The 25,527-nt window shown below is 39.4% G+C and overlaps 1 protein-coding gene across 1 annotated transcript in view; it reads right to left on the bottom strand.

Moving 5' to 3' along the window:
• Window positions 1-18,427, bottom strand: part of LOC141016430 (receptor-type tyrosine-protein phosphatase F) — a 170,237-nt gene extending 151,810 nt beyond the window's left edge. Inside the window, exon 1 of the mRNA XM_073490789.1 lies at window positions 17,959-18,427. The gene's annotated coding sequence lies outside the window, so the exon portion shown is untranslated. The remainder of the gene's footprint in view (window positions 1-17,958) is intronic.
• Window positions 18,428-25,527: the final 7,100 nt, after the last annotated feature.

Here is a 25,527-nt window from a genome sequence, read left to right as displayed (position 1 = left end):
ACTTCAGCTTCTCCTGTGTCAGTATCACACACAAACATTGCGTCTGCCTGTTAAACAGCTCAGTCAAATGGCAGCTGCACTGTTGCTTTTGCTAATGTGAAGAAGCACATGCTCACATTAGAGCAGTGCACCAGAGGGGAGAAGAGCCTCAGGACAGACACCTACTGAGCTCTGGTCCTGTGGCTGCCTCAGCGCTCTTTAAGATCCAGCATGAACCCCTGTTGTGTCAGTCTCTCCCACCGTTTAATGACGGAGATAACCTTGAAAAGTATCACACACAAGAGGAACTGTTTAATTTCACAGCTTTTCGTTTGGATGTGGGCAATTTATCTGGTACTCAACAGGCTTTACAGAATTTGTATTCAGTTCATATTTGGATATATTCAGATGAATTGCAGCCTGCACTAGACAACATGCTTCTTGAGTATTATGACTTCTGAATTACACGAGACAGATATAACCATTGCACAGTATGTTCTCATATATCTTAATGTTACAAGAGTGCTCTATGATTATAGGAATGTAGACTGATTATGGTGTGAACTATTGAAAATATTGTAATCCATAGTTAATTTTACTATTTTGCTTTTGTACATAAAATGCACTGGAACTGAGGGCTCAAGACTAGCAATAATGCACTAATATAATGTAGGTTATATAAAAACAATGTTGTGTACCTTGACACTAGTTTTAACTGTAATCCATAATTTATGTGCAATGAAGTTCTTTAAGAATGTTAAGATGGACAATATTTAAAGCATGGCTGCAACCAACGAATATTTTCATAAATAATGAAAATGTTCAAAATGTTCAAAATTCCCAGAAGTGTTGCTTCAAAATGGTTCTTTTACAATGCAAAACCAAAAGTAATTTACTGGCATTATATGCCAGAGAAAGCAGCACAACTTCATATAGAGAGGTTGAAACTAGCAAATGTTTGACATTTTGTCTTGAAAAATGACTGAAATGACCGTTTATCAAAATTGTCTTATGATCAACCAATCTATTAATCGTTGCAATTCTATCCCACAGCAGTGACATATTCAGTCCAGACTGACATGAAAATTACTGTAAATACCATCTGCAGTAAACATTTATTTTCCTGACTATACACCTCATGTTCATTATGAGGCTTTGAAGCGCATGCCTTGAAAGCACAAAAGCAAAAACATGCAGGAGTCCAACCAATATCAAATTCTTTGCTTGATGATGTGAATTTGGCTGCATTCGTCAACAACAAAAGTATCAGGTGTTGGAGTTTCCCAAGAGTAAATGAATGCATACCAAGGTACGCCATACCAAGTTTCAGCCCCCACACAGACTGTTGAATGAGAGTAAGTCCAGCTGCTACAGAGCTGCTACATCGCACAGCATGAGAACATTTTAGAATGAGCTAAAGCATTCAAAAACACCAGTTTGGTTTTAGAAGTTAGTTATAAAAGATGCAACAGTGAAAAAGAAGCAACAATGAATTCATCATTCTGTAGCCTAGAGGGATGCACTCACAAATAACACATTCAATTCTGCACATCCCAATGAAAAATACAATAAAATGATTCTCCAGTCACGGAAATTGCTCAACATATGTAAAAAAAAAACCACAATATCCAGAACAGTCGTATATTTTTTAATACTGGTTGTAATTACCTGCTGAAATTCCATTATTGGAAAATATAAGGCTGGTAATTACATTTTCCAATTTATCAGTGGATAATTTATCACTCTTGTTTCTCATTTTCCAAACATATCGATGTCTTACATATCTCTAACATACAGTATCAGTTTGTCTGTGGCCCTAAAAAACATTACTTAAGGATTTCTGCAAGTCACTAAATATTAAAACAATCTACACAAATCTTCCTTGGCCAAACACCAAGGATGGTGCGATGTCATCTCTTAACAGCTCACTTAGATATTTCACAACTTAGTCACACGTGTTGCTTATATTTAGGTTGTCACACATCCAACACAACACATGTCATATTTATCAATCCAGACGGAGAGACATATTATTGATAAACATTTACTTGAACTCAACATCTGTGACAAATAATCCTGCAGATGAAAGCCTGAGGGAGTAAGATAATTGGCAAGACATCATGGCAAATCGAAAGTTGAAAGGCCTGCCTTTCCTTAAAAAACTCACTGCACAATAAATCCATTGATCTGACAAACCCAATTAGGATATTTATGCATATTTAATCATGATTACAGAATAAGCGTTTTTGTTGTCTTAATTTAGTTTGAACAAGGTCAATCACTGATGCGGTTGCCTTTGAAGCTTCAGAACTGTGTGACTGCTCATCTGCTACCACCACAGGTCAGGCTGTCTCTAATCAATAGGCTCATCTCTTCCCTCAAAGAGTAAACTCATTGGAATGCTCCAGGGGCCCATAGTAGGAAGTACACACAGTCCTTGACCATGATATGCTGCTTAAAATGTAAATGAGCCTCTGAATAATGGGACAAGTCAGCAATGAATATGCAGACGACCACAAATTATTTTAGCTTATCTTATAAATCATTTTTTGTTTGTTGGCATTTTGAAGGACTACAGATTGTTGATTCTCAACCTAAAACTGGAGCCTTAATTCGTTTAATCCAGTGGTATGGAAAGTCCCTATGTCGACCTTGTTCCCTCTCTTGCCTTGGTGATCTAATCACAAGTGGACAGTTACAAACGTAGCTGTAAAACCATTATGTTCAGACCACTACAGCCAATTCTGATGTGGTCAGAATTTCCTGTGTGGTTAGATGGATGTCCTTCACTGGGATCGGCGCCAAACCAGCCATTTTTTTTGGATGGATCAATATCAGCTGTATTAAACTATCCATTTCCAATCCTTTGTCTACTACTGGTACACTAGCTGACAAGAATGTCCAATAACTCTCCAATAAACACTGTAACCATTACCCAGTGCACAATGATGAAAGTGAAACGCCATCACTTTACAGATGATTATTGGCATGCAAAGCCAGTAGCAAAGGCTTGCTTTGTTTTACTTTGCTCTTTAACTTTGTACTCCATAGAGATAAAGAGATATTCAAATCTTAAATTAGTCCCAGTTTAAGTAACAGCTGTACTATATAGGAAATTTGCCAAACTTCCAACCTTACTCATGAACTACTTTTCTGCAGACTTATAAATAACCTTTCTGATTTTTCTTGATGAAAATGGAACCATCAACATTTGGATTCAATCTATTCTATGCTGCACACACACCAATTTATACCCAGGGACTAAGATTACCGAACTGATTTAATATTATAAAAAACATAAGCCCTATAATTCTGTAGGCTGGTCTGTATCCTATCTAAAATTGAGCACCTAATTACATCCTTTAAACTTTAAGTATGACTGTTTAATGTCTTACCACGTTTCCTTCTTTCTATCAGATATCATCCAAAGGTTTACCTCAGAAAGAGTCAACAACAACCCCAATTAATTTTTCTATTAAAATAATCTCACTTATTTCCCAACTTGCTGGACTTTACTTTGATGTCTATTTGCTTGGTTGTGGTGCTTCCTTTGGCAGATAAAGTATGCCTGCCCATTACTTTCAGATCAGATCAAAGTGTCTGGGCTTTGTGCAGGTACAAAAGCATAGATAAGACTTAAAGCAAGACAAATGAGAAATACCTTGTTAGGCTATGCTGCTACATATTATTGGTGCGCCTTTAAGCAAGTGTACTTGCTGTAGCCTTATTTTTTTTTTTTTAATCAGATTTTCCAACAAAGAGCCGAATATTAAACAAGGCATGGTATCATGACAGCCCCTACACGGTGTGAAAAGACAAGAATAAACTGCAAGAACAGAGTTGTAAATAATGCATTGGGCTTTTCTTAAATCAACCCCATCTTGAAAGCTTAGTGTGCAACTTCTGACTTATCCCTCTGTCACTTCAGAGTTTCATGTATGAAAAGCAATCATGAATACCAATATCAATGCACCTTTCCACATACTTGGAAAATGTTCACTGAAACACAGCAAAATACACAAGGGTTTATTTGGTGGTATCTAACCTTGAAGTGACACTCTGATGTGATATGTAATACTTGAATATTGCTTAAAAATGCGCTTTATTCTGCCAAATATTATCTTGCTTTGCCTCATCTCCAAAAGATCATACTGAAGGGTAAGTCTGCCGAGAATGTTTATGCCAAGCAACAGTAAGATGATCAAAGGGTTAAAGGGACCATAATCCTTTCTTGAATGAAATGGAAGATAGCCAGTGCACTTGCGGATGTCAAACAATATCTTAAACATCCTACTTCAGTCTGGTTTTTATTCAGCAAGATTTTCTTTTTTTCAATTCAAGCATCATCATCCCAATAGCAGCCCTAATCGATGGTCTGTGCATGAAAAACCATCCAGAGCAATACAATTTCAGACATTTTTTCTGGTGCATGTGGTTTAAAGACTCAAAATGTGGCCTATAAAACTAGTGATACAAAATGAAAAATGTCATCATATCGTTTATTCTGTGTATTAAAACATAAGTCTAGTCTTTACTATGATTACTAAGAGGAAGACAAGGATTAACCATTCTCTGGGAGTTCTCCAACTTGGCTCAAATCACATGAGGTGAGTTAGTACAGAAGACTGCACAGCAAAGCAAGGAAAGAGGAGAAAAACAAGCTAATCAACATGCAGAGACAGGAAGCCGAGTGAGTCCGAGTCAAGCTGCCAAGCCGCCAGATAAAGATCTGTCTGACACGTAGCCTTTTAAATAATCCACTTGTAAGTACACCATTTAGAAACATTAGCATCTAGCTGGGAAAAGGTAATTTTCTGATGGGTGGGTGAGGGCGCAGGAGGTTTAGAAGATGGATGATAGCGTGGACTGGCACCATGTGGAGACCTTATAAGACACACCGACTTTAGATGTCACTCATTAAATCCCAAAGCAACTGCTGCAGATCCTCTAGAGAGTTCCACTGGCTCCTTGGAGAGAAGAAAACGAGAGCTCCCTCTCTGCCTTCATGTAGATCTTATGTAACAATGGTGAGACAGGACTGGGAATTTTCTAATGGGGTGAACCGCAACACTAGAAGCAGGTGATGTTGGCGAAAACATTCTCTGTCAGCTTGCATTTTAAACGCTTCACAAAGTCAGTCAAATCCGGTTTGTGCAACCCCTGTTTGCTATCCGACTTTCCTGCCCCTGGTTCTGCCAGGCACTGTGTTTCTGATGAGAAAAGCCTTCACACAATCACAGGAAAGGGCATGCTTGATGTGAAAACATACTGGTTATTCTGTCATGACTATCACTTACACTCAGTTAGTAATCCTTATAATGAGACTGATGCCTGCTTATGCTGAAGCATAACACCATGGCTGTGAAATGCAGATGAACCAGCGTGGGAATCAGACAAGAGTTTGTCTGCCTTAAAAAGGACTAGAAAATTCTTAGCCCTTCTATGGGGCTCAGTGAAGTTGTTTGCACACTAATTGCTTTGTGACAATTGAAGGCTTCAAATAAATCTGCACTATTTCAAGTGAGTCAAGCTTTTTCAAACATTTTCGGTTTACTCTGTCAATTAATTATCTCAAATATTGTAGGCGATATTACCTGGCTGAAAGTAAAAATTCAGAAGTGCTGGGAGACTCCAAAGCTAAGACATGGATATAAAGCTTATTAGGGAGGAAGACACACAAAGCAATCAGCAGCCTTCCTTAAGACTCAACTATCCAGAAGGGCTTAACCACACTATTTCACACTATTTCAGAGAAAAGGAGTTTTCTCTTCAGATTCAAGATTAAAAGGAACAATTTTCAGAAAGCAATTTTTATTTCTCTGACAGTGGTTCCTACTTCAAGTCAAGGATAAGGTTCATATCTATATATAGGCCTTGACAAAGAAAGATAAAGGTGGAAAAACTGCTTATCCTTTGCTTGGCGTATTAAGAACAAAAGGCTTCTTCGTTCACTCCACAACTTTGGTGTCATAATTTAGTTTTCTTTTTTTCTCTTGGCTACAGTAAACTGAAACCATAGATGCAGATTCCTAGCACTGAAGTGGGGAGGTGTGAGTACACATGGGAGTTTGTGTGCATGTTCGTGCATGCAGTAGTGGGGGGGAGGGGCTCATACCTATGCTTGAAAGGAGAGCCTAAGCGTTGAGCGCATCTTGAGCTATAAATCAGTGCCCTGGTCAACCTGGCCAAGAGCATTTTCAAACCCATTTGCAGAAGATAATGCCAGCTATTCCTCCCAGCCCCAGGGACAGGAGAGCCAGCCTCATGAATCATTGCCCTTTTAGAGGAGCTGCAGCATGGATCTCACCTTGCTCTGTCCGTAGGGTTTCTTGACTCGTCCTAGTAGGCAGAAACAAAGGGTGGGAGTGAAGGAAAGTGTTTGAACTATGACCAGGGGGATCGAAAAATCAAGTTATGAAGAATAAGGACTCAGCAGGCAATAACCAGGTTTGGAGGATGAAGCTGGCAGTGCCACCTCTACAGTAAACTATTGTTAGTCTGCTGGGTTGGAATATACCAAATCCCGATGGGATAAGTACTTTATTTCAAAGGTCAGGGTTCATACGGTATTAATAGTAAGCAAGGATCGGGCAATTTGACTGAGAACTCTGAGATATCATCACCAGGTAATACTTTACAGTTTGGGGGAAAAAACGAGGAGACAAGGCAGCGGTTTGTAGGTTGTAAAAATAAAAAGAGAAATAAATCAACAATCTATATGGAAGGTAAGGCTATAGGCAATGGCCAATGCCAATGCCAATGGTAGCTGACTGGTGATATAGCCGTTTGCTGAATATTTTGTCCAGTAACAAGAAATTGTAGAACAGGAATGTGAAAGATTTGTTATTGTCTAGTTCTACATTTTATTCCCAAAAGTAGCTGTATACTTTTGTCAGAGGTAGCTTGAAATATCTTGGCAATATCTCCCTTTTTGCCATGGTTTAAAGAAATGATTTATGTTAGGCTTTAATATCACATCATTAAATTTATGCAAATACAAACTCATATATACGCTTGTCTACAGGAGCAGGATGTGTTCAGCAACACGGTTAAACATTTCTGGCTCATTTTTTCTGGGTTGATCTAAAGGGAATTGTAAAATGTCCTCTCATAAAACCTTCTTTGGACAGACAGCTTTCTACCTTTAGGGGTTCAATATGTGGAACTCTTTATCCACATAACTTGCAATGGATCAAAACCAGGATCACTTTAAATCCAAGTTTCTGAACCAGATCAGGCGTGTAGTCATGGATGATCTGGTGTCAACCTCTAGGATTTTATGTCTGTATATGGCACATTTATTTTAATGTGTATTCTATATTTATGTTTCTATCTTGTATGATGGCATATGTATTTTTTATGGCATGCAAATGTATTTTCTTTCAATGTAACTCCATTTGGCAATAAACATCACAAATGAGCTCAGGCTGTAAATGCTATGATATGTAGTATTAGCCTTGTTCGAGAATGTTCTTTCACTGTATATCTGTCCCTATAAATATAAACATAAAATTAATACAAAATATTTATTTATATAAAGGATCTACCACAACCATGGAATGCTGCAATGGAAAATAACCTGTAAACCTTGTTGAAATGAAAAGCAGCCTTTGTATCCAGTGTCCATAAACATTAAATATACAATAAATTCCATTTATTACAGATAAAGCCAAATGAGTTCCCCTCCCCCCACCACCACCTACACCACTCTGTGACCCCGTGCTGTGATATTCCATTACTTTCTGACTACACTCAGGAAAACGTACATGATTTCAGCTCTGCATTACAGTGTGTAACCTTGAAACGTACTTATTGCGAGTCTGATTAATGTTAGTAATGTGCAACTACGTAGTGGGTCATTTATATTATCATAGCCCATATTTATATATAAACAGGATACAGGAAACAACTTATCATTTCGGTCACTGCGCAGACATTTCATTAAAAGCAAGTTCAAAAGTCTCAGTGTTTCTTCACTCCCTGTTACTTCATTTATTTGTGCAAAGATATAAGAGTGGAACAGTAATACCATGTCCCTGATGGAAAGTATTATACATTTTAGGTTTATCTGTTGGCAGTTTTCTCAACTTTAAATAGTTTGTGATTTATCTAAGTAATATCACACTGGGCTGACTTGAATAACAAGCACTGAAGCGGGGATACAACTAACAATTATTTTCATTATTGATTGATCTGCAGACTGTTTTCACAATGAATTTATAAAAGGTCAAAAAACTGTAAGAAATTTGCTGAACAGAATTTCCCAGAGCGGGAAGTGACATCTTCAAATTGCCTTATTTGACCAACCAACAGTCCAAAACCCAGAGACTCTTCATTTACTATTATGAATGACAAAGAGAAGAAGAAAATCTTCACATTTAAGAAGCTGGAACAAGTAAAATATTGACATTTTGGTGTGAAAATGACTGAGGCGATTCGACAATTAAAAAAATAGCGAGGTATAAGAGGTGTATTCTACAAACTAAGCATGTGAGTTATTCAGTACACTATTAACACTGACAGGCTAAAAGGAAGAAATCATCTGTGATAATGACTGCAATGTTGTTTCAGTATCAGTATTTACTGTGCATCCCTTTTGTTGGACTGGTACTTCCAGCATCCAGCATCCTAGAATACTCCAAAACTATTTTTTATGTGTCTTATATGTCTTAATTAAAAGACAAAATACTTATATGCATGCTTGTGACAACTGTGTCCACATTAACTACATCAAATTTTCGCAATTTAAAACTGTGTCCCTTATTAACAGTACAGAAAGATAAATGATATAAAGGAGATAGAAGATATTAAAGATAAATGATAGACTTCTTTACAGTCTAAGTATATGAAGCTTTCTTTACATAGTTCCACATTTGACAAGCACAAGCTAGAGTAAATTATTTACAGTAAGCAGCATCATACTTGTGTGTATGTTGGTATTTTTAAACACAAGCGCTTTACATGTTTTGGGTTGTAAATGATTCATGACTTACCAAAAGTTTAGGAATCGGTCGTGTAGATCGCTGTAGCTACAACGACTGCAACATAATCCTTTGGGGCAACTCCGACCATCAATGTTATGTCCATTAAAAGTCTCTCTCTGAAATCTCAGGTGAGTTGTAGCAGTAAGATGACAGTGGAAGGTGTTGGAGAGAGGAGTTTGGAGTTCATCAAGAGCAGCTGCCAGCAAGAATTTATTTCCAAAGCCATGTCTGAATATTTAACTGATATAGACAATCTAGATGAGTTGACAACTGTAACAACTCTTCTCACGAGATTTCAGAGCATGACATCTCCTTGAATGAGACTTGTTTTTCTGGTTACAAAAGGAATCTTTTTATTTAACAAAAAGGTCTTTCTCCATAGGAATCATTTCTGTAATGTTGTCATACACTCAGAATAACAATCTCAACAAGCAAAAACACGTTAAAATTCAGCCATGACTCTGAATAATTTCTTGCTGGCAGTTCCTCTAGATAATTAAAACTCCTCTCTCTAACTTATTCCGCCTTCATGTTCCTGCAACAACTTCCCTCTCACAAGATTTCAGAGAAAGACTTTTACTGCATGCAACTTTTGCGGTCTGAGTTGCCCCAAAGGATTATGTTGCAGCACTGCCACAGCTGCCAGCTAAGGCGATCTACTGGACAAATTCCAAATCTTTGGGAAAAATTTAATGATAAAAATTCAAGCGTGGTTTTAAAATACTGGAATTCCCCATTAAGTCTTTATATTTGTTGTGCAATTTAAGCCTACTTGTGAGAACAGCACTCTTTTAAGCCTAGCTCAGGCCTTAATTCAGTCACTGAATTATTGCATTACATGGCTTTATGGGAGTCACTTGTCTTCACTTGAGTCATACATTCGGGGTTAATCAAATCTCGGCATCTTGAAAAACATCTCCAACACTAGCTGTGGAGGCTTTCTAGACAGTCTGTGCTCATAGCGAAGGCCACGAGCCAAGGCAGAATTTGGATGGCATTGAGGATATTGCAAAATGAAGCATCATCCGTAGAGCTTATATGTAAGCTCAGTTGAGATTTAATGTAAAAATGATGTCAAGTGGGAAGAAATCTTTAGATCGGCATCAGCAAAATCCTGTTTATTCCTAAGCCTGCCATCTTAATTCAATGTTCTTACTTTTCATTGCTTGACCATGAGCTCCAGTGTGACATGATGACATGCTGTCAACGCTAATGGTCTATGATGGCATCAAGGCTCTGTCAGGAGGACACAGTAGGTGCTCAGAGCCAAGGCCCCTGGTAGCCCTCCACGGACGAAGAGCTGTCATCTCTGTCCCTCACTGCCAAAGAGGCCCGCCCTCTCTCCCTAAAATGCTATCCATCTGCCGTATCAGCGGGGGCAGAGGGAGTGCAAGGCATGCACTTTTCTGCCATTCACTGTTGTGCTTTAGCATGCCCAGATAGTGGTAATGAGGGTTCCAGTGTCAGTCTTCACTACTACAATCAACACATGGTCAGTTACTGAATTTTTATTGATGTACACAAAAAATACCTTTCCTCATCTCGATGCCACTGCCATAAAGTCATCCTTCTAAAAGTGTTTGTGGTTCCAACTGTCAGTCAAAAACTTCTTCACCTTCATCTTTACCGCTTCTGTAAGCTAAAAGCAACCTGGTTGAGTGTCCTGAAAAACTGTCTTGGAGCTGATAGTCATCGTGATTTTTGCACCTCAAAGTGCACACAAAATCTTTGATGTCCGTGTGCTTGTATAAGAGTATTCTAGCCAAAACTGGTAAAGGCTTGGACAGAGATTCCCGTGAGGAAAGAAGCTTTTAGAGGAAAAAAAAAACAGGGATGATGTGCTGAATGTCCAATGAATGAAAGCATGCAAGCTAAAGCACGCAAAGTCACGATTTGTTCTCTAACATTTTTCTGACTGTCAGATGTCAAATATTTCTATCACATCATCAGTTATGCAACATGGTTACAGCATGTTCATTGTCAGCAGTGAACAATAAAGTAAATGTAATACCAGAGGGACATTTTCTATCTCTCAAGGGTAGCTTTGCTTGCCTACAGTGCAAATATAAAGGGCTATTGAATATTGAGATTCCAGGCCAAGTTCAGTGTGAAAACTGGCTCATTGTTCATTACCGTCAAATAAATCTACATCACCTATGTGGATTTGTCACATTTAAGTCCAGCCTGATGAGACGGCTGACTGACCTTCACGTAGTGTTCTGCATCAGTTCAGCTGCCGTTGTGTGTGTGTGTGGCTCCGTGTGTGTTCTAATTATGAGAACCTGAAAAGAATAGGTTGACAATGATAAGCAAAACGAATGACACCAGCCAGCGAGCCGTTGCTCCATTTGTCTGAAATGAAATAGTGTGTCATCTGTGAACTTCTGCTGACTGGGCAGATGCACAGCCAAGGCACTGAGGTCTTACACGCCTGTCACATGTTCCTGTCAACTCCCTGGTACATTTACCAATACACAAGATGTGATAAAACTGTCTACTGGGCCATAAACCAGGATGAGCATCCATACAGAATCCATGTTAGGATCTCAAACGAAAGACGTAATGACCCACAAGTGACAACTGTAGGACATGAAGCTATTTGGGCTCTAATGATTCATAAAATTCACAGTTGGATTTGATGCATTACAGTGGCAACACAATTTTATATATTTTCAATGCTGGATAAATAAGTACTGTTGAGAATGAGTCTCACATTTCCATTTTCAATTTACTACAGCACTCAACTTTATGAAAGTATAAAAAGTATAATATCCGAGAGCACAAAATTAAACAATACAGCTTTGTTCCATTTCGAGAGGTTTCTCAGCGGGATTAGACCAAACCAAAGCAGCCCTTTACAATACAACAAAAACAACTACATGTGGTGTCAAAGCAGGAGACATCACTTCAGCTGAACAACCACACCACTGTATTGTTTGATAAATGCTGAGTAAATTGCATGGTCAATTGTTTGATTATCCACATGTGTCAGATCAAGCACACTGCATGTATTGTTATACCCCATAAACACAAGATATAATCAAACCGTTAGTACCATTTATAAATGTTCTCATCAAATTTGTGTATGGCCAGTCCAATAAATTCAAAAACTGTCATAATTCTGACAATATACAAGGCCTATCCTGGTATTTGGTTACATCTCACAAGTTCTGAGAGCCCAAAAAAAAAAAAAAAAAATCTATTCTAACATAAAAAAGCAGTAAATTCTCACATTTTATAGGCTGAAACCATCAAGTGTTTGCCATTTTTCCTCTTTTTTTGTACTTAATGATTAATCAATGAATTATTTGACTGATTATTTCAGAAATATTTTATTATTATTTCACAAAAAGTAAAAGGCCTTTCACTGCGGGTAACGGAACATACTTTACAGAAACACCTTGATGAAAAACATTTTCCCACATTACCAGCAGGCATGTTATGAGTAAGCACCTAACCAAACCGGTAATTACTATGTTTGGACAAAAAACAATAATTTATTTTCACATGGGTGGGCTAGCAATGCCCGTGATGTTCAGACCAGTTTGCTAAACACACTGTTATGGATGTTTAACTCTGTAAGCATCTGTAATCCCTGACTATAATGGCAGACAAAATAAACACAAAAACTTTTGCAAACACAGTGTCATCACAAATTATAAAAAAAGGTCTTTTGTCAACATCTCAACCATTTACAGCTACAGTGGGTGTTCATCACAAAATAATATGCTTCACATTATGACTTTTAAAATGTCAGTGCAGAGAGGTAAAATAAGGGACTAGATATGCAGGTATCCTTATTTGGGAAAAAATGAAAGGATAAATAATGAACAGTTACAACACCTGTAAACAATCCACTTGTATGTGTTTGGTGGTTAAAAGTTATAATTAGATGGCCTGTGTGGTGAGAATGCAAAGCCATCTGGGAGCCTCTGAGATCACAGGGACAGCAGATGAATAGCAACAGTTTCTACATCTCACTACAGGCTTTGTTATGCATACCAATGGGTAGCTAACTGCACATTGTGAGTATGATATTCTTCAGTTGTCTGAAAGTTCAGTTTCTCACATCAGAAAATCTCCCAGCAGCAAAAAGAGCAGTGATATTTCTGAGCTGTCAGCAAGGAAGGAAACTGAGGAGTTGAAACCTTGACCTGCTTCTTATCTTTGACTTCTTAATCGGGAGTGTTTATAAAAAATCCAATTCAATTAACCTAATTTGAATTATCATGCAGCATTAATGCCGACTGTGGTAAATAACTTATATAATGGTAATTGATGAACAAAAACAAAATGTGACAAATCCACATGCAGATTTAGACTATCTTTAACCTTTTTTGAAACACAGTAAAATGAAGGTATAATGGCACCACTAATGACTGAACACATCCTGTAGTTGCTGCACAATAGTCAATATCTTGGCTCGAAGGCTTTTACTGTGAAGCAGTTGCAGCTAATGTTGTTAGCTAATGTTTAGTCATTACCAGCAGCATTAACAGAACACAGACAACCTCAAGATTCAGCCATCAAATTCCGACATCCTTCATTCGTTAGTCTTTGCACTTATTCTTATAAAGAACTCTGCTGCTCTTGCACTTCAGCAGCACTTTGACTCTCTAATTAGTTGTGTGTTGTTTAAGGCTTAGGTGGTAAAAATGTAATTAAGGCCGCTTGGTCCATTTACGTAATGGCTACCTACTGACATATGTTGGTACAGAGCAAGTGCAAAGATGTCACAAGGGCTTGACACAGCAATTTTCACTGAAATTGGACTGATTCAGACATAATGGCTGGAGAAGAAAGCTCGACCACTCACAGAAAAAGCTGCATAATCCAAACCAGACGGACCCCCTATATCTAGGAAGTCCTCCTGCTTAAATGAAAGACAAAACTGATTAGCATTTGACCTTTCAATGTCATTCATATTCACTACTTCACTCGCAGCCCTAACATGCTTTGAGGAAAAAACAACAAATCATGCAAAGAATGGATAAAAATAGGCCTCTGATGGTAGTGCAAGCCATTTTTAGGCCATGTGTCTGTTTCCACTCTCCCTATTGCAGGGGTGCCCTGTAAAACATGGGTGTAAATGGTTTATAATGCCACCACTGGACTCTGAAATGGGAGACCTGGTTTCAATCAGCAGTCAAATTGCTCCTACATTACCCTCGCAGACAGAGTAGTAAATCACTCTTCTTGCCTCTATGCTGCTGACGTTAAGGAACAAGCATTGTTAAAAATCCACCAAGCGTGCTACTAAGAGCACCCTGTCTCTATGTGGGGATGGCATGCTAAACAGGACAAAAGCAGTTGCTCCCAGTGTCCCTATAGGTGCAAGAGTAAAACACCCTGATAAGCAGAAAAGCAGCACACCCCATTTCTGTAGCTGAATTTGACTCTTAAAACCAACAGTACTAGACCTGATTTGCAGCTTTGAATGCAAACTTTAGGTTATAGCCTAGATCATGTAACCCCCATGTACAAGAGCCCAATCACAACCAGTTTGAACCAGTTTGCCTGTTTAAAAAGAGTACTTGGTTTCTCTGTGCCAACGCCCTTACAGTGGGACAGTGAGGCATCTCTGAACAGTTATAATCCACTATAAAACCCGAGAAACGCTGATCCCGCCCACCACAGACCAACACACTTTGAGCAAAACCTCTCATTAGAACTCCAGGGCCCCAAAATTACGGAGATTTTACCCATATGGAAAGCATGAGAAAGCATCAGCTGGGAAAGGGTTGTACCGAGTGGTTTTTTAGCGTGTGGTCACAGAGGAGCTGGTTTTCTTTAACAGTGCCATTAAGCCCTGCCACTGCCAGGGAGCACCGGCATTTGAGGAAGCTGAGGCAGATGCTCTGGCTACTCGCCACAGACCAGACCTGCTAGGAAATACCAAATACAACTACATTGAAATACTCACACAAGCCAGAGGCGTACCCAGGTCAACAAACAGAAGAGATACAGCTTAAAAAATTGAAGTAAATTCATCTGAGGGCAGAATTTGTTCCTCAAAAGAAGAAATAAAAACAACACAGAGCAGGCCTGCACTTCTAGTCGAAATATTATCAAAATCACAGGTGCAATATCCAAATCACAGACATTTCTTGGTAAAGGTAAAATGTGTGATGAAACAGCATTATGACAAAGGACTGCAGTGCTGCAGAGCGAGCTTACAAATCTTATTCTCCAGATGAAAGAAAACATGTTTGTTTGATACAGACCCCAACAAATATCACACCATGACATTTCTACTTTTTTCAGCAAAAATGAAAATGGTGATGCAGAAATAATAATTTCCACTAATCCCGAATCATATCACAATCATTATACCTGTCAAAATAATCACAAAATGACTGATTTGACCCAATTGTGCAGCCCTACAAAGGTTAGCACGCCACACATATTTAAAATGCAACACTGGTTATTGTTGTCACTCACAAATTAATTTACAGGTATTTCAATGAGAGGGATTCTACTGCAAAACAATTGAACCAAAGATGTTAAGGTTTTCTGATGCTGTTTCAACTTTATTTTCATCTGTATCAGTTGTAAAACTTGTGAAACAGGTCTATTTTTTGCTTAATAGTCTGATGAGAAACAAACAATATTGTTGATTCCCCTGTAAATTAATCTCTTCAGCTCTGGTAAATGGAAGAAAATAAAGATAAATGAAATAAAAATCAAACTTGAGTTTCTGTTCTTCTAGCCATAGACAAACAACAATTAAAACGGCGTTGCTACAATATCAGTTACCTGATGTATGCTAATTGTTTCTATGCAGCCCAGTTTTTGACAATGTGTACGCCTAACAGATGATGTCACCAGCTAAGGGCCGAGGCTATTTTCTTTCACAGGCACCTAACAGAAACACCAAATGAACCGTAGACTCCTCTGGCAAGAAACAAAAGACGAAAGCAATGCAGTGATCCTTTGTGGCCCACCCTGTAATCCCTCAGGAGTCACAAGGGTTAGGTCAAATATGTCATATGTCTTCTTCTCTTCTCTTCATGAAGTGTTTGGAATATAAAGTAGGCCTAATAGCGTGCAGGACCAGCAAACAAACACCAGTACTCAAATTATGGCAAAACACATTCACATATTTTATAGATAACATCAAAAAGTTAAATACTCGTAGTATGACAGCTCTCACAGCCCACAAAAAGAGACGATAAAAACAGGAAAATAGAATGAACACAGTAGAGACCCCTTGCAGTTACGCTACAACATGATTGAAGAAAACCTTAATGCTACAGCAGCGTGGCACCTAACAGCACTGTCAACACAGGTTTAATGATAGAATATCTATCCACCAGATAACAACAGGTTACTCTGAATCAGAGATCCAAACAGTACCAGAGAGAGACATCTGCTTTATGAAAGAAATTACAGTGTGGCTCCACTAATCGGCATGGATTCTCCGGTGTCGATGAAACAGCCCACATGCAAAAGCCATAATATTTTACAGCAGGCTTTCCCTCTGAGGCCTCATACTGTGGTAGCGTGTTCCCTACAGTCTACAGGACAGTTTAATATAAAATATGCCTGAATCAAGAACGCCATATCACTGCCTTTTCAGCAGGCAGAAGTTGAAGGTTAGAAAACCCCAAACATGCAGCGGGCCCTAGGATTCAGTTGCAGAAAAGCCTCTGATGCAATTCCAAGAAACTAACCCACCCTGTATCATCCTGTTACAGTTTGGCTCATGGTTAGGTCTCTTCATTGTGCTTGTGACAGCTATAATCGGATTCATGTATTGATAAAGGATGGCCATGAGGCTTCTTCAGGATGTCACTCACCCACAAAATTGCATCCAATCCTTTCTCTAAATAAACCAAACGGGGCTGCAGGCTTGATGCTGTGCTGACAATCTTTCTGTATATCCACCGAAAAGAAAAGAAAGAGAAAAAAAACACTTCCCTTGTTTTAAATATGTTCAAGAACTCGAGAGGGCTTCAGGCTATAATTTGAAGTGATGCACCTGTGAACGCTGACACAAAAAACTCCCATTACAACTGAATCCCCTAATGGATGAAATTTATGCTTTTACCTCAGCTGCAAAAGGAGCAAATGCATGACATCAAACCTGTCTCCGCAGCCAGCGCTGCAGCAGCACTAGTGATTTTTAAGGGCAGATGAATGACACATACATTGAGAGGAGCCTTTGCAGCTGATGAAGATGCAAGAGCTCAAATAGCTGAAGAAAAGAGGGGAGATTTCACATGCCGGGGGGCGCTCACGCACCCATGAGCAGAAAGGCAAGGAGCCATGGCACCTTAAATATGAACTGGGGAGGGAAAAAATAAAAACAAATCCTTACATTGCAAGTAAGACAACAAAATGGGGTGAAGCCTGGCTCACGCCCCACAGTTCACCACCGCACACACACATTCATGATTTCCACATTAGTGATCCTCGGCAGATTTTTCTGCTTGATTGAAGCCTTCAATCCCTGCGAAGACCACAGCCACGTCAATCCGCTCAGTGAGAAGTGGCTGCGCTCAGTTTGCTGACAACTCTGCGCAGGTTTGTGCATCGAAAATCACTTGTGAAATAAGTGATTGAGACGAATGGTACAACACCACTGCCTCCTCTCTCTGTCCCCCTCTCTCTCTCTCTCTCTCTCCATTCACATTAATTTCTGTTTGTTAAAATGGAGTCCGAGCATTTCCAAGGGGAGACACTTTCAAGCGTTATTATTTGGCCCTCATTCGGTCTTGAGATAAAAAAGTTGTTGTTAGCTTTGCATTCAGAGTTAGCATGGATTAAAAGCAGCAACAAACCGTGTTGTCGTTAGCCGACTCGGACCGATTTTGGCAGCCCGGAGCTGACTTAAAACCTCTCGCCGTCAACGTTACACCTTACAGGAGCATTTCCAAAGTTAAGTCCACAACAAACACATAAACAACCCCGAATTTTTCCAGTGAGTTAGCTAACGCGTCTCAAGTTCAATGGGGGGGTAGGAGAGAGAAAAAAAAGATAACGCTGCACTTACTGAATCTCCTCTTTGTCGCCGCCGTTGGCATTTCTCTCCTTCGCTGAACCGCTGCGTTTAGTCCCGTCTTCAGTTTGAAGCAAGCACAAAATTCCACTTCATGTAATTAACAGCCACAAAATAACAAGAGTTAGAGCCAGCCCGGAGCCTTAAAGAAGAGAGAGGAGAGGGTACAGGGTGGGGAGGAAAGGTAAGGAGTCCACTGCCAGACGAAACACGAGGTCCTATCCCGGTCGGCCGGCCGGGGTCGTGGATACTGGATCTATTCGTGGCAGCTCCCGTGTCGCTCCGCCGCTGCTGCCGCCGCCGCTGCTGCCGCTAACGGGTTAAATCAACGTCAGCTTCGCTCAAGTGTCCAGTGTCGCTGCCCGCGTGCGAGAGAGGGCGAGCACAAATGTGATTTCTCCTTCTCTTTTGCGAGTGAAAATTGTGTCCTCTTGCGAGTTGGTTCGCGAGTCTGTAGGCACAGTCCCCCCCAGGAGGAGCTGTGGAAGGTAGGGGAGCTGCTCCGTCTCTCCCTTCACAGTCACGCTTCTTTCTGCCTCTGTGGAGAAAACAGCATACAGGTCGGTCAGCAGGATTTTCGGATTCACTCGGCTACACTCGCTGCTGTGTCCATTCATTCCTGCCCCTCAAGTCCCGCACAGAGGAGATCACAAGCCTGTCGTTTCTTGTTTTTTTTTATATCCCTCTGTTTACACTAAGCACCTGCTAAAAAAAACATATAATTAACCTATATTTGCAACGGTTTTGCACAAGGAAACACAGCCTAAGGAGATTATGGAGGTGAATTATGATTTAGGGGATCTGACAGGAGGTATGAGCAACAGCACAGACTTGATATTACACTCTCTCATTATGACATTTTCCTGAGGAGCCCCTACAGCTAATCCAGGTGGTCCCCCAGCCCCACTCTGGGAGCCTCTCCAATAAACGCAGTCATGAATCATCACTGAGAATAGAACATTTATAAATACTGCCCTATTATCCCCATTTTCTTCAGCAAATAAAATGCATCTATGGCCCCACTACTCATCGTCACCCTTGCTCTCACCTTGTATAGGCTCAGGACAAGACTATAATTTTTAATTTATAAGTGCAGGCCAAGTTTCGGGCTCTTTTCGCCGTACTTGAAATAGTTTTTTAAGACAGCCTTGGGAGAGTGTTGCAGGGAGTACTCCCCACAGTCCAGTTACAGCATGTTAACAAGCTGTCTTCACTGATTTTGCAACTTATTCACATTTGGATATTAAGAAAGGCCCCAAACTCTGCGGTCCTTTCAGTTCAACTGTGATTCACATATTTGAAGATGGCATCAAAAATGCTTCAAATCTTAATTTGGCATTTCCAATTTAATTACAACCAACTGGCAATCAAGGACAGACTTTGGGTACTACAGAATTCATAAGTGAGGCAGTGCAATGGGGACAGAGCGAGGGCTCTGCTTACAGTGCAGCTTGGCTGTTAGTGCATGAGCACTCAAGCGACTCGGTTGAACGTGCAGGGCATAGACGCTCTGACCCCCAGTAATGAGGACCTGAATATCTTTAGGATTCTGACAACCCATCTACTCCGCCTTCTAACCTTACCGTGATCAATCGTTAGCTTGGCAGAACTCCCGCTGAACTGCCGCCTGGCACACCCTCCTAATGACTGGTGCAAATGACGTTTACACAAGGTTTTACCTTGCCATAAATGTCTCTTGCAGTTGAGAAATCATGTAGGCCCTCCACGCACCACACACACGGACGAATGCACACACACAAACAGGCGCACGTATACAATACACACCTCTACTTCATGTAATAAAATGAGTTATCATGCGACCTCACAGTGACTGAAAGCAACTTCTGTTCCTTTTAGCTTACAAATGATAACCTTGGACAGTGCCAATGTTCCAGGAATAGGATCCTGTCAGACAAATAGGAGGCCCAGCCAGCACTATTACACTCAGAGGAAGGCCATTGTTTTGATACAACAACCATCAATATGTAGGTGCCAGACAGAGAAATTGGTGCATGTGCTCAATAATGCTGTTAAGTGTCTCTGGTGGCCAACAGCAGGCCTGCTTTTCAGCCTTGGACATCTCCTGTGGACAGTGGAGGAGACCTAGAAACAACCTTTGTGGAGGTCAAAGAAGATGTCCAGTGCTGTTTTTTTTTTTTTTAGCACTTATGGTTCTAAAGAGTCCTTAGAGGACAACCATGCTTTGCCCTTGCAAGACATTCAACAAAAGCATCCACCAATTCACAGATTTTTCTAACCTGAGCACCAAACGTTTCCTGATAACTTTTGATGCTGTGGTCCTGTTCAGCTGGACGTTTGGTGTTGAACCGCACATAATAAACCTCTCGTCCAATCAGGTTTCACATAACTATTGAATATAACACAGAAAATCTGCAGCTGAATGTTATATTAATTAAGGAATGACATATAGAATCTTCAACCCATTTTTTCAGTCAATTAAACATCTTATAACCATCCGAGTATTGTAACAAAACCCCTCACTCTAAACTATTTCTTGCTCTTAATTATTGCTGCAGTTTGGAATAAATGGTTGACTAAATTACTGCAAATCAAAAAGAGTCTGAGGTACCAAATCAGCCTCTAACCATAACATTCCTGGGATAAAGCTTCATACATGGATCCCTTTATCAGCTGTTCCTCCTTATTAATTTTTTTATTGAACTCTATGGGGAAATTAGTTGGGAGAAATTACTTGTAAAGAGATTCATTTCTATCAAGAAGCACCCTCACTTGGTACTTGATGGTTTAAAGGCTGATTAAATCCTGGTGCAGTTACTTTTCAGTCCCCCATTCAAGTTACAAAGAGTCATCAAAAATTGAATATAGACCAACAGAAAGTTGTGTTGCAAAGAAATGAGACCAACATTTCGATTTTCACAGTCACTGAGCACGTTTTGATGATGTGTCGAAAAACAAATTTGCTGTATTGTACCAGATTTCAATTCCCCTGGCAGGTTATAAAACAGTATATGCACTCAAACGTCCTTGATTTACATATTTTAGTGTATTTTTTCTCACCCAGCGATAGTCAGGAGGGTTTGATTATCTTTTCTATCTGAAATTCTCAGAAAAGTTCAGAAAGTACTACCACAAAAAGCATTTTATGTGTGTGTTTTTTTTTAAAACATGTATTACTTTATTGTTAATAGCCCTGCTTTGATTAACATGGCTGATCTAAACAAATCTTTCACAGCCAACTGGCAGTATTGAGTTGTTGTGTAATGATTGGCCATGTCAATCCATTTTGGTGGCCATAACAGGTTGCATTTCCTGGCTTTAAATTCTAGTTGTTAGGAAAAACCCTTTAGTTTATGAGCAGTGGCCTGTTTATTTAGTGTTTAAGGTTAAATGATAATTTCATCAAGTTGGTCTGAAGTTATTTCACAGTAAGACAAAAGGGAAACAACCCAATTACCAGAATAAATGTTGACATTGTGTGATACTGCAAAGCGCGATATGTTGGAACTTAATTGTTTCTTTGTGTTTAAACTAAAGGTCCAGTTTATAAGAGAGTTAATTATAAACTCTCTTATAAACTGGACCTTTAGTCTCGCTTTGGGTTGGATGCCAGCCAGACCAACCAACCCAAAGCACCAAATTTATGTTATGACAATGTTTTTTAATGGTCTGTTGGGGTTTAGGCACATAAACCGCTTGGTTGAAGAAAAGCTCATTTTTTGGTGTCCCTGGTTCTGCCACCACAAACGAAGCTAGACGCTTTCCCGACAACTTGTCAGAAGTACCCACTTTTCAGCTGCATATTGTCCCAATGTCTCGTCCAAAAATATCCTATCTTGTTGCCACTAACACTGCTGAAAAATGCCTCACCGTCTTGTCAAAAATATATGTTTTTCAGCTGCGAAAGTCTCGATGTCTTGTCAAAAATGTTGGGTTTTGTTGCCGCTAGCATGGCTGGGAAATTTCCTGACATCTCATTGACAATGTGGTGTAGCGCTCTCAAATGTTGAAACACTGTCCTGAGCAGTGGTCTCAGCTGTCACGCCACCACGTTACCACCAACTCCTCCACCTCCTGGCACGAAGGTCAGCTCATATACAAGTTATCTGTTATGACACGTGTTGTGGTAATGTTGAAGTATGAAATGTACAAATTGAACAACGGCATGGTTTACGAAAACATACAGTCCCAACACTTAATTCTAGCAGCTTGGCTGAGGTAAACAATCATGGAACATGTGAATTTCTTAGTTACGTTTTTGGAGACTCAGCTTTTAAACTGTCAAAAATATACTGAATTAAATATTTTGTAATTTTTGTTTCTAGCTACATTGGAGCCCAAGATATTTGTAATCAGACCATGTCGATCTTTTACCCTGAAAATTGGTGTTCAGAGAAATGAAGTCCCAGTTTTGGTAATGACCAGATTGCAGCTTGTGTTGCTGTATCTATATATGTTGTCATCAGCATACATGTTTTATTTCACATGATGACAGTGTTGTGGGACAGAATAAAAATTAAATCCCTCAGTGTGTATACCTTTGGCACTATAATGCTGCTTCAAATTATTGCCTAATAGTTTTCACAGATCCAGGCTCAACATCACAAACCACACTGAATTCAATAAACTTTGATTTTGATTGCGCTACAAGATAACAAGTAGAAGAAGTTTCATTTTTCTTGGTCAATTTCATCAAATATGGAGGTAAATTACTGGTTTTAAGTTGTTTTGTCAGTTGTTCAATGACAGTTCTATGAACACAACAGGAAATGATTGGCTTTGAAATGGTCTATAAATACTGCACCAGTGTGGTCTTCACCTAATAAAAGGATTGACAACCACTTCTTGTGGATGTCATAGGAAATGTGTCCTGCTGTATAATGGGGGGAATTAAATGTACTTTCTGCCAAGTAGACACGCATCATCGGTTTTGAGCCTCTCAAGGAATTTATTTGGTTCACATGTTCTTCATCAGTTCGAGAAAACTGACTGATATTAGTGTGTGATGTTATTTTTAGATGGCTTGTTTTCCTGCACTCAGAGAGAAACTCAAATTCCCCTTTGTCTCAATCATATTTTTGAGCTAAGTGGAATTTGGCTAATTTCAGCTCAGAGATAACTTTGTTTCCCAGCCTTTTGAAAATCCTATTGTCTGTGTTTGGTCTCAATTTTTGTTGGTCGTGCATCTCCAGTTTTCATCAGTGTTATCAAACCAAATTAGATGCTGCTAATTCCTAGATTTTCTCTCTGGATTTTTACCAGAAAATTGTTTGCACATGAGACTGATTGGGGTGTTAGAGTGTGTTACAACCCATCATTTCATCAGAAAACATTAGATGTTCCCATTTTAATCTGATAAATTCATTCTCAGACACAGCTTGCATACACTTTGGCTGTCTTGTGCTCCAACCTATTTTTGTCAGCCTCCTTGCAATCAGAATAAAATGTTTTTTTGTGATAAAATGTTCTATAAAGTAATTCAGAGAGAAAATGATGTATTAATAGCACTTATTTTAACTGTGCCGAATCATAATCAAACATTTTTATCAAGCTATCAAAAACAATATGTGTAATTTGGATCACTCTGATATCTAAGTTTAACTTTAATATGTTATTATACTAATTGTATTATATTCATTATTAATTAGCTTCTGGAAAAAAACACTAAAAACGTGTTGATACATAATGATCAGGGGACCTTAGACTCCAGAGCAGGATACTTTCATCTGGTAACTGTTGCACAATTAACGCAGGATTCAATGAGGCAGGAAAACAGTTAATGGAAGTTAATGATGAGAACACACCGAGCTCTTTGTATCATTAACCAACACGCAGTCAAACATGTTAATGATTGCGGTTTCTATCTCAGCAGTCGGACAGAATGAGGACCCAGTTTTAAGTAGGTACATGCGGAGGTGCTGCTGCAACTTGCTGCATTTCTTGAGATGGAAGGACACCACAGCAAGTTGCACTGAGCACACTAATAACTAGTCATTATGATCTGATTCCGGATTTCAATTTCAGGCCTAAAATACATGTGTGAGATGCAGCAGTGATGCCACGTAAATGACTAGAAGGATACGGAGAAGAACAGTATTAGACATAGAATACTTAGACATCTGTGATGAGATTAAAAGGTTTTCATTTAGTCTGTGTTGTGACTCATTTCCCTCATCTTTGATTAGTTCAGGCTACAAATAGTCATGTCTTTGAGTGCAACACACAGAAAAATAGTTGATGATCAAATCCTTGAGACTCTTTAGTGCCAGTTAACCAGAGATACAGCATTGTGGTGTTGATATGGGTATGTTTTAATTCTTCAGAGCAGTTGCCAATAATATAGATAATAATATCAACACTAAGACCTTTTTAATATGAAAGCTCTGACAATCACTACCTCAAAAATCAATCTGTTTTTTTAATATATCAGTGGGGATAAGGTTGCATCTCATTGCAGTTCTTCTTCCCTAGTTTAATAAGCTATTCATGTTTGGTATCTACAATACTGATTCATCAGCTAAAGAATTTAGCTTAAGTGTAAAGTGTAATTGTAGTTAATGTGAATGTGATCAACTAAAGAGCATTTTACTGCATCACAAGCACACCTCTTTAGCCTTGAGAGATAGACAAGAATTATCTGAAATACTCTGCTCCTTCAAAGCCTGGAGCCACAAGAAACACACAGCAGCATTTCCACAGAGGCTATATTTAAAAGGGGCAATGCAGAGAACCGAAGAGGAAGAGACAGCGGCGGCAAGAGAGAGGGAAAAAGAGAGTGGTGGGTTGGAATTGGATGAAGGACATATAAGCTCTCATTGAGTTGGCAACAGCGAAAAGAGCCCTTGGTTATTGAAAAAAGAAGAAATCAAAGGCATAAAATTCCTGCAGAGGGATGGGGGCAGAGAAACAAGCCTGTCTTCCTCTTCTTTGTTTTTTTTTTCTCTGTGGTTAGAGTAGTTAGCCACTCAGCAATAGAGAAGAGATGCATGGTCGCCAGCAGGTTGGCGAGGCCCTTGAGCACAAGGATCTAAGAAGGAATAGGAGGCGACACAGCACAAATTGGTTTATATTCTGCAATGTGGAGGATTTTGCTGAGTGTCGAATGCTGCTTTTGCAGCGAAGAAAAACAGTGACAATATATAGTATACAGACTCAGAATCCGCCTTTATTGGCCAAGTATGTGTACACAAGGAATTTGAGTGTGGTTTTACATTGCTCTCAATGTACTTACACACAGCTACAGGAGCAATTTACAGGCTGATAGAAATAGACATTCAACATACAGTAGGACTTGTGTGTACTGAACATACAAGCAAGCCAGAAAAGAGGTGTACGGATAAGTATATAAAAAGCAACAGCCAACAACATACAATGTTTCTGTAAACAATAAACAATACAACTAGTGCAAAGGAATAAATGCTGTGTGGGTTTCGTACAGAGGTGGAATAAGTACTCAGATCTTCTTATCTCCTTAAAGCTGCTGCGAGCATTGTTGTTTAGCTAACTTCCGTCCATTTTGCAGTTAACAACCCCCTCCGTCCTCTCTACGTCACCACACTAACACAAATCCTTTCTTTTATTGAG

This window comes from Pagrus major, chromosome 21 (assembly GCF_040436345.1).
Source record: "Pagrus major chromosome 21, Pma_NU_1.0".
Lineage (NCBI taxonomy): Eukaryota > Metazoa > Chordata > Actinopteri > Spariformes > Sparidae > Pagrus > Pagrus major.
This window is presented reverse-complemented; position numbering and strand designations above follow the sequence as displayed.